The 12,003-nt window shown below is 42.8% G+C and overlaps 1 protein-coding gene across 2 annotated transcripts in view; it reads right to left on the bottom strand.

The window, feature by feature from the left end:
* MFAP3L (microfibril associated protein 3 like) overlaps window positions 1-4,116 on the bottom strand; it is a 41,051-nt gene extending 36,935 nt beyond the window's left edge. The window contains exon 1 of one of the 2 annotated variants that reach the window (XM_069976600.1): window positions 4,056-4,116. The gene's annotated coding sequence lies outside the window, so the exon portion shown is untranslated. Of the gene's footprint in view, window positions 1-1,483; window positions 1,588-4,055 lie in introns of those variants that run through there. The other variant, XM_069976599.1, reaches the window with a different exon arrangement.
* Window positions 4,117-12,003: the final 7,887 nt, after the last annotated feature.

Raw genomic sequence — 12,003 nt, 5'->3', positions numbered from 1 at the left:
ACACACATTCAGTGTAAGGTACATATATAACCCAGGAAATGTTGAATTTTTCAGTCAGTGCAAAAAAAGCAAAAATAGGGTACAGAAAATTCATAGAATAGGCAGAACCATGAAGAGTGCCATACAGTAAACTTTTCAAGGAACAAACATCTGACATACTGATGTAGTAACAAACAAAGCAGATTATACAAATCCCAGAATGAATGAGGAACAGAAGATAGCCAACACCAGGGAGGGGGGCTGCAAAAAGGGGGAAGAGATGGCAGGGGGAGGAGGGAGGAAAAGAAGAGAACAAACAAACATAAAAAAAGGGTGAGAGAGGGCTACACAGAGAGGGCACACAGGATATAGACTGGACAGATAACAGGGGAGGGACAAGGGAATATCCAAACATTCACCTCCATACTAAAAGTTATTTCACCTACTGGTAGGAGCAGTATTCAGGAGAATTCTAAAATTCAAGACAGTGGAATCAAGTTGTGCTGAATTTCTCCTGGTACGAGACCGGGCATCTATTAAAAGCTTATAAGGACACTGCCAGGGCTCTTCTCCCAAAGTCACCAGTACATCTGTCCCGCACCCTGATCTCTAGTTCTGTGCCTACTCTGACTGTTAACCCTTTATGGACATCTGTCTCCTGACAGTAGGTCTTTGTGTCCTTCAAATATACAGGTAATAGATTTGAAAATATATCTTTTAATAATATGATCATTGACACTTTATAAAAAAACATAATGTGTTATACAACTGATGTCCACCATATTTATAAAGGACATGCATCACTTTTGTTAGAGGTGCAATGCTCTGGAATCAAGGGGGCTTTAAAGATTAATAATAATAATAATAATATGAAAGAACTGTAAAGCTAGACGATGCATCGTGACAACCCAGAAAATAAGCTATACCAAGAAAAACTTTCTTGAAGGTCAAACTACATTTTTAATGCTTTTACAGCACTGAACCCCGCGAAAAGGGCAGAGGCGGAGCAATAACATACAACAATCATGTCCAATAATTATAGACTAGTCTGGCACCATTGTAGATACATGCTAGCTATACCCCCACTATTGGATTGTGCGTAAATAAATAAATAAATAATAATTATAATAATACAATATTAAGTTATACAATTTGGAACCAAAGCTATAGTCCTAATATATGGCTGTATGTGCGGAGCTGAAGCTTGAATGGGTATGTAGTTTCCATATACTATTAGTTTTGTGTATGTTAGAGTCATATGATACTAATGTATCCTTTCCTTAATGCTGGTATGTGTTGCCAATCTTCTGGCATAGTAATGCAGCAGCCTCCCGTGTGTTGGTTGCAGTCACTCTGGTAATGTGACTTAGTGCTGTAACAGTTTCATTCGCTTTGTAGTGACAGGAGCATGAATGTATATGAAAGAACAGCCGCTTAACCTGCTGACCGGTTTACACTATAACACATTGATAGTATAATTTCTGGTGGATAATCCACCTCTTACCGGGCTTCTCGATGTTTTCCTGTGAGGTGGAAGGCCGTCCGGCTCCGCTGTGTGGGATCTGTCACTGCTATGCAGTCTGTGTAAGTCAGTGCAGCTCGTGCTTGTTGAGACGCTGCTGGATGCTGCTAGAGCAGTCCTGGCGTCCTCGTGTGGTGGAGAGCGAGCACTGTGGCAGCGAGCGCGCTCTATTCAAATTCCTGCAACAGTCAGTCCAGGTGGAAGCAGGGGCTGTGGTAGTGAAGCTCGGGAGCACAATAACTGCAGCTTATTTTTAGATACATTTCTGGAGTATCCTCACCCCTTTCTTCAGTAAAGCATGGATAACTGTATTGGGTTGTCCCTGTCTTATAGCTTTTTTTCTGGTATCACATAAATTGCCTACTAGATTTCCCCACTAAGTAATTTTCTGGGGTTTCCAGCCATTTTTACACTAAATCACGTTCTCATTTGTGGTACGTATCCAAGATCTTAATTTTATGTATATATTTAAATATCATTTGGTTTGTATTTGTGTATAATTCAGTTAGTATTTTTATATGGTTCAATGGTTGGATATTTGGTGTAATTTATGGTTCTTGGTAAAAAGACTGTCTGTCAAGATTTCTAGCTTTATCTAAACATTTTTCTAATACTGGTTCAGGATATTGTTTTTCCTTGAATTGATTTTTAAGTGTACAAGCCTCCTTTTCGAGCTGATGGTCCAGGTGCAGTTTCTTTTGAGCCTCCTGAATTGCCTGAATGGCACATTCAGGAGCCACTGGGGTAAATGTCAGCTATCAAAGAGTATACAGATATTTTTGAGGTTGGTTTACGGAATGTGTTACATTGTAGTTCAGAAATATCATTTGTAATTTGTAGGTCTAGGTATTCAATGGCTGTAATGTGAAGTGAATGATAGGTTATAATTATTTTGATTGATGTGGCTGACAAAATTTATAAGATCAGATTCTGATCCCCTCCAGAAAATGAGTACATCATCAATGTACTGTTTCCACAGTATCAGGTCCGCTCCTAGGAAAGGCGAGATGTGATGTTCCTCCCAATATGCCATGCAGAGGTTTGCATAGCTGGGAAGAAACCTGGTGCCCATGGCACTACCCGATATCTGATGATAATAATCCTCAAAGAAGAAAAAGCTGTGGGTGAGTACAGTATGTACTCTATACCTGCTAAAATAAACTCTTTGTTCTTCCTTCAGTGTGACATTTTGTTGAAGGAAATGTTCACTGCTGTAATGCCTGGACTGTGGTTGATGCAGATATATAGTGAGCTGACATGCAGAGTGGATAAGGTCCACCCCTGCTGCCACTCATAGTTCTCCAGTTCTCTAATTTTATGACTTCAGTGGTGTCTTTGATGTAGGAGTTGTTTTTTGACATACGGTTGTAGGAACCTATCTATATATTGGGACATGTTGGAAGAGATGGAACCTATTCTTGCCCTTGGGGTCGGTCGCGTGTTTGTGTACTTTGGCATACAATAGAAGACTGGAATACTTTTTTTTGTACCTAAAATAAAATTGTATTTAGTTTAGTTTAGGATCTTGTCGTGCTGTTTTACATAACAATTGAAGTTGTTTGAGATATTGTTCAGTAGGGTTATGTGTCAATAACTTATAGGTGTGGGTATCTGATAATGTGCTGAGGTCCCAGCTTCCAGGTGTAAATTAAGCAGGGGGGGAGGAGAGAGGACACACTCTAGGCTTGTAGCTATTCAGGAGCTTGGAAAAGCCTTTTTGACTCTTTGTACCAGAGAATAAAAACATTTTCTATGCTATAGAATCACAGACAAATATATGTAAGGTACCCTGTGTCTTCTTGACCTAACAGCATCTAACAGTGTCAGCAGTTGGGAACACGCATTACATCTTACAGATTCCCTTGAAGTCTTGTAAAACTAACAAATGACGGGCAGGCAGGGAGTTCCTGGAAAATAATAAAGAAACTATACTCCCCAGTTCCTGTGCCCCTGCCCCGCTCTCTCTCCTACAGCCGCTAGAAGTCATTTTCAGTCATTTTCGCATGCCCCCCCCCCCCAGCTCCTGAATGGTGCGTTTACACAGAGAGATTTATCTGACAGATTTTTAAAGCCAAAGCCAGGAATGGATTTGAAAAGAGGATAGGTTCCAGTCTTTTCTTTATGATCTGCTTTCTTTTTTATAGTCTCATCCTAGATTTGGCTTCAAAGATCTGTCAGATAAATCTCTCTGTGTAAATGCACCATTAGCTGCAATATCACATATTGATGGATTGCCTGCTTAGCCAGTCAGTGACTACAGCGGTGTCCATCCCCAGTCAATGATTGGCTGAGAAGTTGATCCATCAGCTGATTATGTGATGTTGCAGCTGGAAGAGCTGTAGGAGGCTGGTGGCTATTGGATATAATTAAAGAAGAGCTACCCTATAGACAGGAGTGGAGCAGTTCCTGGAAGAAGGCTGTGTTCACACAATGTGTATATCTTTCGTGTTTTTATTGATGTTTTCAACATACAATTACATCAGATTGTCAGCAGTCTCCTTCATGTTAACAAATCCGCCGTATATAACCGTATACCAGTGGATTCTAAACTCACCGGAGTGACAGGAAATGCTGGGAATTGTAGTGTATAGACGTGTCTGTAAAGCACAAGTGTCCCTCCAAAAACTTGGGAGGTATGGAGGAAGGGCTGACTGCAAAGCAGCTTTATTATTCTGCCAGAGACAAAACACGGTCTGATTTGTCTATAGCAACCAATCACAGCTCACCTTTCATATCTTAACTAGCTTTTATAAAATTAAAGCTGAGATCTGATTGGTTGCTATGGGCAAGTTAAACTGTCTAAGTTGCGCATGGCAACCAATTACAGTACAGCTTTTATTTTACCAGAGTAATTTGAGAAATGAAAGCTGAGCTGTGATTGGTTGCTAAGAGCCTTATCAAACCATATTATTTACTGTTCTTAGTGTGGCCTAACCATAAGCTGTTTGCTTGGTCACAAGTGTGTTTAGTGACCTCTGCAGTAAAGTGCATCACCAGTCATTAATGGGTTAATGCCTCAGATGTGTTTGCCTGCAGTAACCATGGCAACCATGCACTGTGATGACAAGCGCTTATGTCATAAAGAAGGTTCCATAAACCAATGCACCGCGCCCTGATCAGTGCCATCTTGGATGCGCCAGAGGACCTTGAGCTTATCTACTTTACTGCCCCCTACCCTTGATGTAATTTGGAGGTTCTAGCAGAGGAAAAGGGGTGGTCTGCTTTAGACTACCCCTTCATCGTGTCTCAACCTTCTTGAAAAGTGGAAGTGGATCTGTGAGGTAGCAGAGATACAGCCGCCAGCCATCAATAAGGTGACAGATATTGCAGCCAGATCTCTCTCACATCCAGTTTATTATATTTATAGTATGGTATTACCCTCTAAGCCCAGGGGAGGGGCAGCTCTCCAGCCATGGCTCCCTCGAGGTTTTCCCCACAGGGGTTTTTTCCTCGCCTGAGTGCTGGTGGGTGACTCTTTGTGAGTCAAGGGTCTGCCATTTTCAGTGTTATGTAATTTTAAATAAAATTGGGAGCCTTTGACACCTGATTACAATGTGTTGTGTCTTTATTGTGCGTTCTTTGGTGTAACTTATTATGCCTGGGAGTTGGGGATCCATTACATATTGCAGAGTCATACAGCTAGACATCTGTCTGCTATACAGATCCATCACTAAGATCTTGAAAAAAAAAAACAGGCATGGCAAGGGTTATTCCTACATCTGCAAGTTTTGTCAAAAGGTTTTTTTCAAGTGACAGGGTCACACCAATCATAGCATATCATAGCAACATGGACACCACCATACATATACATCATATATATGTTGCAGGGAAATGATAAGGAAGAATTTGATGTACGTATCGTGTGCGCGTGTGTGTACTATGTATGCATATAGGTAACTTTATTTCTTAATATCTGTGTATGATGTGTGTATATATTGTGCATATTTGTATGTAATATGTATCTACACGTTATGTGCACTCATTTGTAGCTCCCCCTCCCAAACCTAAACCTGCTGGGGACTCAGCGTCCAAGTGTCAATTAAGCAGGGAGAAGCCTCTTTGTACCAGACAATAAAAGCATTTTCTATGCTATGGAAGCACAGACAAATATATTTAAGATACCTTCTTGACCTAACAGTGTCAGCAGTTTGGAACATGAGTTACAGCTGACAGATTCCCTAAAGGAGAAGTCTTGTGAAACTAACAATGACAGACAGGCAGGGGGGTGTGAGAAGATAATAAAATATACTTACCAGTCCCTGTGCCCCTGTATCGCTGCTCTTGGGTCTCTCTGCCAGAAGTAATTTTTGGCCCAGGTTTGGTGTACTGCACGTCAGCCCTGGCTCCTCACAGAGCGGCTGGTGGATTGCACACTCAGCCAGTCAGTGACTGCAGCGGTGTCCTGTCCCAGTCACTGATTGGCTGAGTGGGTAATCCATTGGCCGAGTATGTGATGTTGCAGCTGCAGGAGGCTGGCATCTGTCAGATATCTTTAAGGAAGCACTACGAGGGCACGGGGACAGGTAATTATACTTTCGTTATTATGTTACCGCACCCCCCTGCCTGCCTGAGATTTGTTAGTTATGTGACACTTCGACTTCGAAGAAGATTAAGTGGCACAGTATGCTGTTTGCATAGAGTGACTAAGAAGTTGCTAGTAGTGAGCAAGCATTGCTGGTCACATACACAGCTCTGTGCAAAGTCGCTATAGTAATGTGAAAGGTTTGACGCTGGTTATATCTGGTATATGTAGGGTGGGCCCCTAGAATTAAATTCCCTGGTGGGCCCAAGGGACCCCAGTCCGACACTGCCCAGGACCAGTCGTCAGATAACCAGAGCCACACAAGTCATAACTAAAGACACCGATAACTCCAACCACAGCTTCTGCAAGTAACCGACCCTACACAATAACACTTCTGTACAAGTGCACAGCTCTAGAGAGTGGGTCACCTCCTCACTTGTATGCAGGGCTCCATTCTCACCTTCAAGTCCCAGCTCAATGATGCATTCCGCTCAGAACACTGCGCTGCCTCGTCAGCTGCTGACACCACAGCCCGCCCACAGAATCCAGCAGACACACCCACTACCACAAACTACACCCACTAAAAATTTGTTATCCACTCATCCAAAGTGACCAGTTACTAGCCTTTGTCACGCCAACAAGGCAAACCACCAATCACAATAACAAAAATATGCTATACACTATCCATAGTAGAATTCTGCGTCCATTCGATTTAGCCACGCCCACTTCGCGTGTAATTGCATACACTGCAGAGTGAGTGGAAAGTGCATGCACTGATGACTGGTGCTTTGTGACTTCTTGTGTGGTTGTGACTGTGTGTCTGTGGTGACACAATGCGGTTGTGGGGTGTGCGCCGCCCGTGTATGTGTGGGGGAGCGGGATGGCAGTGATAGAGATGATGGCTGTGGAGCTGCAGACACCTGGCACATTATGCACCATTTATGTCTATATGAATCACTACATCATACATCTCCTGTTCTGCATGGCCCTCATGAACTTATTGTCTGATTACTACAGATTTATCACTACATTCATTAGTATCTGCTGTCAATACCCAGAGAACTGGCACGTCTGTGCGCCATATTTATAGCACTTTTACCAGCATGTGCGACAATTTGATATTGTGTTAGGAAAGGTGGTCAGGGTTTTAGAATCATCCCATTCACTTTAGGCTCAGTTCACACCATCATCATGGCTATTCAAGGGCAGACACCTGTACCTGATGGACCCCGTTGACTTTTCAAACCTGAAAGGGGCTTTTGGCAGTTTTTAACAATAAACGATCACAAACGAGATTGTTTCTCGGTAACCTGAAATCGTTCATCCTATTACACAGAATGATAGTCGTTATTTAGAATCGTTTACTCCATCTGATCCCAGCAAAAGAAGGAACGATTTGGAATTACACTGAACGATTAGCGAAAGAATAAAGAATTACAGCGAACGAATGAGGTATTACAGAGAACGACTAACAATAATTTTAGGGTCAGATGTAAATCAACGATCAACGACACACAAATGATTTCTCAATCGTTGCCTGCAATTACACAGGACGATTAACGTTTAAATTCAAACTACATAACGATTTTCCGCACATGTAATAGGGCCATTAGGCTCTGTTCACACTAAAGTTCAGCAGCTCCATAAAGGGCTCCATTGGCAGCTCAGGCATTTCTATCACTTTTCAATATGGAACATAAATCAGCTCTATTGCTGCTTTTGAAATGGCAGAAACTTCAGCTCTACCAATGGATCCCATTAATAGGGTGCAGTGGGGAAAATAAGTATGTGATACACTGCCGATTTTGCAAGTTTTACCACCTAAAAGGAATGGAGGTGTGTAATTGTTATTATAGGTACAATACACCTGTGAGAGACAGAATCTATGAAAAAAAAATAGCAGAAAATCACATTGTATGATTATAAGTTATTATTTAGCATTTTATTGCATGACATAAGTATTTGATACAATAGAAAAACAGAACTTAACCCCTTAAGGACGGGGCCCATTTTCGTTTTTGCGTTTCCGGTTTTTCCTCCTTGTGTTTAAAAGGCCATAGCACTTGCATTTTCCACCTAGAAACCCATATGAGCCCTTATTTTTTGCGTCACTAATTGTACTTTGCAATCACAGGCTGAATTTTTGCTTTTGGTACACTAAAAAAACAGAAAAAAATTCAAAGTGTGGTGAAATTGAAATAAAAAAACGCATTTCTTTTATTTGGGGGAACTATGTTTTTACGCCATTCGCCCTGGGGTAAAACTGACTTGTCATGGATGTTCCTCAAGTCGTTACGATTAAAACGATATATAACATGTATAACTTATATTGTATCTGATGGCCTTTAAAAAATTCAAACCATTGTTAACAAATATACGTTTCTTAAAATCGCTCCATTCCCAGGCTTATAACGCTTTTATTCTTGGGTCTATGGGGCTGTCAGGTGTCATTTTTTGGGCCATGATGTGTTCTTTCTATTGGTACCTTGATTGCGCATATACGACTTTTTGATCGCTTTTTATTACATTTTTTCTGGATTTGATGCGACCAAAAATGCGCAATTTTGCATTTTGGGATTTTTTTGCGCCGACGCCGTTTACCGTGCGAGATCAGGAATGTGATTAATTAATAGTTCGGGCGATTACGCACGCGGCGATACCAAACATGTTTATTTATTTATTTGTTTACTTTTATTTAAAACCTGGGAAAAGGGGGGTGATTCTGACTTTTATTAGGGGAGGGGGCTTTTTACTATAAACAACACTTTTTTTTTTTTTTTTTTTTACACATATACTAGAAGCCCCCCTAGGGGACTTCTAGTATATATACTTTGATCTCTCATTGAGATCTCTGCAGCATAGCATAGGCTGCTGCAGCCGGAAGTAAACGAGTGCCGAGCCGGGGACGGCGCCATCTTGGACGAGTCCCCAGCCGGCATCAGTAACGTCCCAGAGGAGCGATCGCCCCCATTAGACACCAGGGAACGGTTGCCTCCGGTAATCGGAGGCAGCTGTCAACTTTGACAGCTGCCTCCGATTAGCTAATTAGCGGGCACGGCGATCAGACCGTGCCCGCTAATAGCGGCGGTCCCGGGCTACACGTGGCACCCGGGACCGCGGCGCTTCAAAGCGGGGTCGCCGCGCGGCCCCGCTTTGAAGTGCTAATGAGGACATATGACGTACGGGTACGTCATATGTCCTTAAGAGGTTAAACAGGTATTTCACTCAAACATAACTTTTGATATGTTGCTGCCCGTGGTGAGACTAACAATTCCTTCCATACTTATTATCTATTCAGTCTCCTTCCCCCAATTCTGAGCTGCTGCTTTCTGAAAAAGACACAAAAATCTCTGTGAGCCTTTTTCTATGTTTCCCCTCCTCCCTTCTGAGACAGCTGATAAACAAGTCCTTGCCAGGCGTTATTTGGAACAATGTAGCTTCTTTGTAATGCTGGGAGCATTAATTACAATGTGTTCATTAGCAACTTGACCTCAAATTACCCTTCCCAGCATTACAAAGAAGCTACAATGTTGCAGATATATGCAAAAGAGAAGCCCGTGGAGCCTCATTGAAGAGTCTCAAAACACAGGACTAGCCAGATATCCCTCCGGGAAGGACCCAGTCAAGGGGCAGCTCCTGTTAGGAAACCACCAAAACCACTATATTAAGTGGCCCTATAAGTCAATGTAATGACAAGGGATAAACCAAGGCTAGGTAACCATCCACATACAGCTGTTTCGGGGTGTTGCCCCTCATCAGTGTGGAGCAGTTTTCTGACTAGGTGGGAGCAATGCCTAGTAGAGCCATAAGAGAAACAGATTGCTGAACTCAGGGAGACCAGCCAAACGACAACACTGCCGGCTGCTAGTGAAAGCGCTCAATGCAGTGAAGTCCTAGGTGCATTGCCCCCTGGGAAACATGAATATGCAAAAGAGAAGCCCGTGGAGCCTCATTGAAGAGTCTCAAAACACAGGACTAGCCGGATATCCCTCCGGGAAGGACCCAGCCAAGGGGCAGCTCCTGTCAGGAAACCACCAAAACCACCATATTAAGTGGCCCTATAAGTCAATGTAATGACAAGGGATAAACCAAGGCTAGGTAACCATCCACATACAGCTGTTTCGGGGTGTTGCCCCTCATCAGTGTGGAGCAGGATTCTGACTAGGTGGGAGCAATGCCTAGTAGAGCCATAAGAGAAACAGATTGCTGAACTCAGGGAGACCAGCCAAACGGCAACACTGCCGGCTGCTAGTGAAAGCGCTCAATGCAGTGAAGTCCTAGGTGCATTGCCCCCTGAGAAACATGAATATGCAAAAGAGGAGTCCGTGGAGCCTCATTGAAGAGTCTCAAAACACAGGACTAGCCAGATATCCCTCCGGGAAGGACCCAGCCAACGGGCAGCTCCTGTTAGGAAACCACCAAATGTTGCAGATATAGCCTGCCAGGAACTTGTTTACATCAACTGTCTCAGAAGGGAGGGGAAAGGAGGGTGAGACAGAGAGAAAAGCTCACACACAGATTTTTGTTTCTTCACCAGAAAGCAGCAGCTGAGAACTAGGGGGTGGAGACTGAATAGATAATAACAAGTATGGGAGGGATTGTTAGTCTAACCATGGCCAACAATATATAAAAAATTATGTTTGAGTGCAATACTCCTTTAATATTTGGTACAGAAACCTTTGTTTGCAGTTACAGAGTTCAGAGCTTACCTGTAGTTCTTGACCAAGTTTGCATACACTGCAGCAGGAATTTTGTCCCACTCCTCCATACAGATCTTCTCCGGCTCTTTCAGGTTTCAGGGCTGTCCATAAGATGACCGACATGGAGGAGCATATGACCATGCAAACTGCACTTTACCCCTAAGAATGAATTCATCCTCCTTCTGTGCTTTCTTTTTTTATTATCATTCTATCTATCTATCTATCTATCTATCTATCTATCTATCTATCTATCTATCTATCTATCTATCTATCTATCTATTTTATCTCTTATTAGCTCATACTGATCTATTATTTGTCTGTCAGGACTGTGCCTTTTCGCTCCTCAGTTCAGGCTGTGCAGCATAGAAGGCGCTGATTCCAAAACCTTGTCTGAACCTGTCTTTGTGTGTTCTGCCCCCCCCCCCTTTTCTGGATTCCTTCAGCTGTTTGGTGTAGTGTTCATTTTGACTGACAGGTGCCTCTGCCAATGAGGCTCTGGACCAGGCTACTGATCCATGATAAATAGTCTGACACTCCAGCAGTCTAATGCTGGCTTTTGAGTGAATTACTCTGTTACAGCTCCAACTCTGTTACCTGTCTATGTATTGACCTTTTGGCTTTGAGCTTTGACTTCCCTATCTGCCGCCTGCCTTGACCTTCATGCTTGATTTTGACCCTTCCTTTGCCTGACGATTTTTGTGCCTTTGCTGTGCGCCATTACCAACCCGGACTGTTGACCCCGAATTATTGTGTTTGTTTGTCTGTCCTCCTTTTGTGTTTTCACCTGTTAAAGAGCACGGACTGCCTTCATGGTTGTCCGCAGCCACCTAGGGCTGTCCGTGGCAAGTAGGCAGGGACAGTAGGCGGGAACAGCCAGGACTCACTGTCTGTGTGTATCTGTCCTCGCCACCTACCCAATGCTAACACTGTCGCTCTCATATATATTGGCATTTGTAGATCTTGTAACTTTTTTTTCACAAAGCTTATATTTGTGTAGAAAACTGCTTTAAAATTTGGTATTCAATGTTCATCTTGGGCTGTAAATTGTCCAGTGTCTCGATACACAGAAGATCACACACAGAGATTTTACAACATGAAGATTTAAAGTTAATCTGTCACCCCCTGACTGCTTACTAAGCTGGAGGCATTGCTGGATGGATATGAAGAAAAGCTTTCAGAACAGAGCATTGTTGCCTGTGTCTCTGGTTTTATTTTCATACAATAACATGTTTATTTGGGCTGTAAATAGTGTCATGGAGGAGGGCCCTATCGAGCCCTTG

The sequence above is a fragment of the Dendropsophus ebraccatus genome, chromosome 7 (assembly GCF_027789765.1).
Source record: "Dendropsophus ebraccatus isolate aDenEbr1 chromosome 7, aDenEbr1.pat, whole genome shotgun sequence".
In the NCBI taxonomy this organism is placed as follows: Eukaryota; Metazoa; Chordata; class Amphibia; order Anura; family Hylidae; genus Dendropsophus; species Dendropsophus ebraccatus.
The sequence above is the reverse complement of the archived record's forward strand: the minus strand, read 5'-3'. Positions and strand labels throughout refer to the sequence as shown.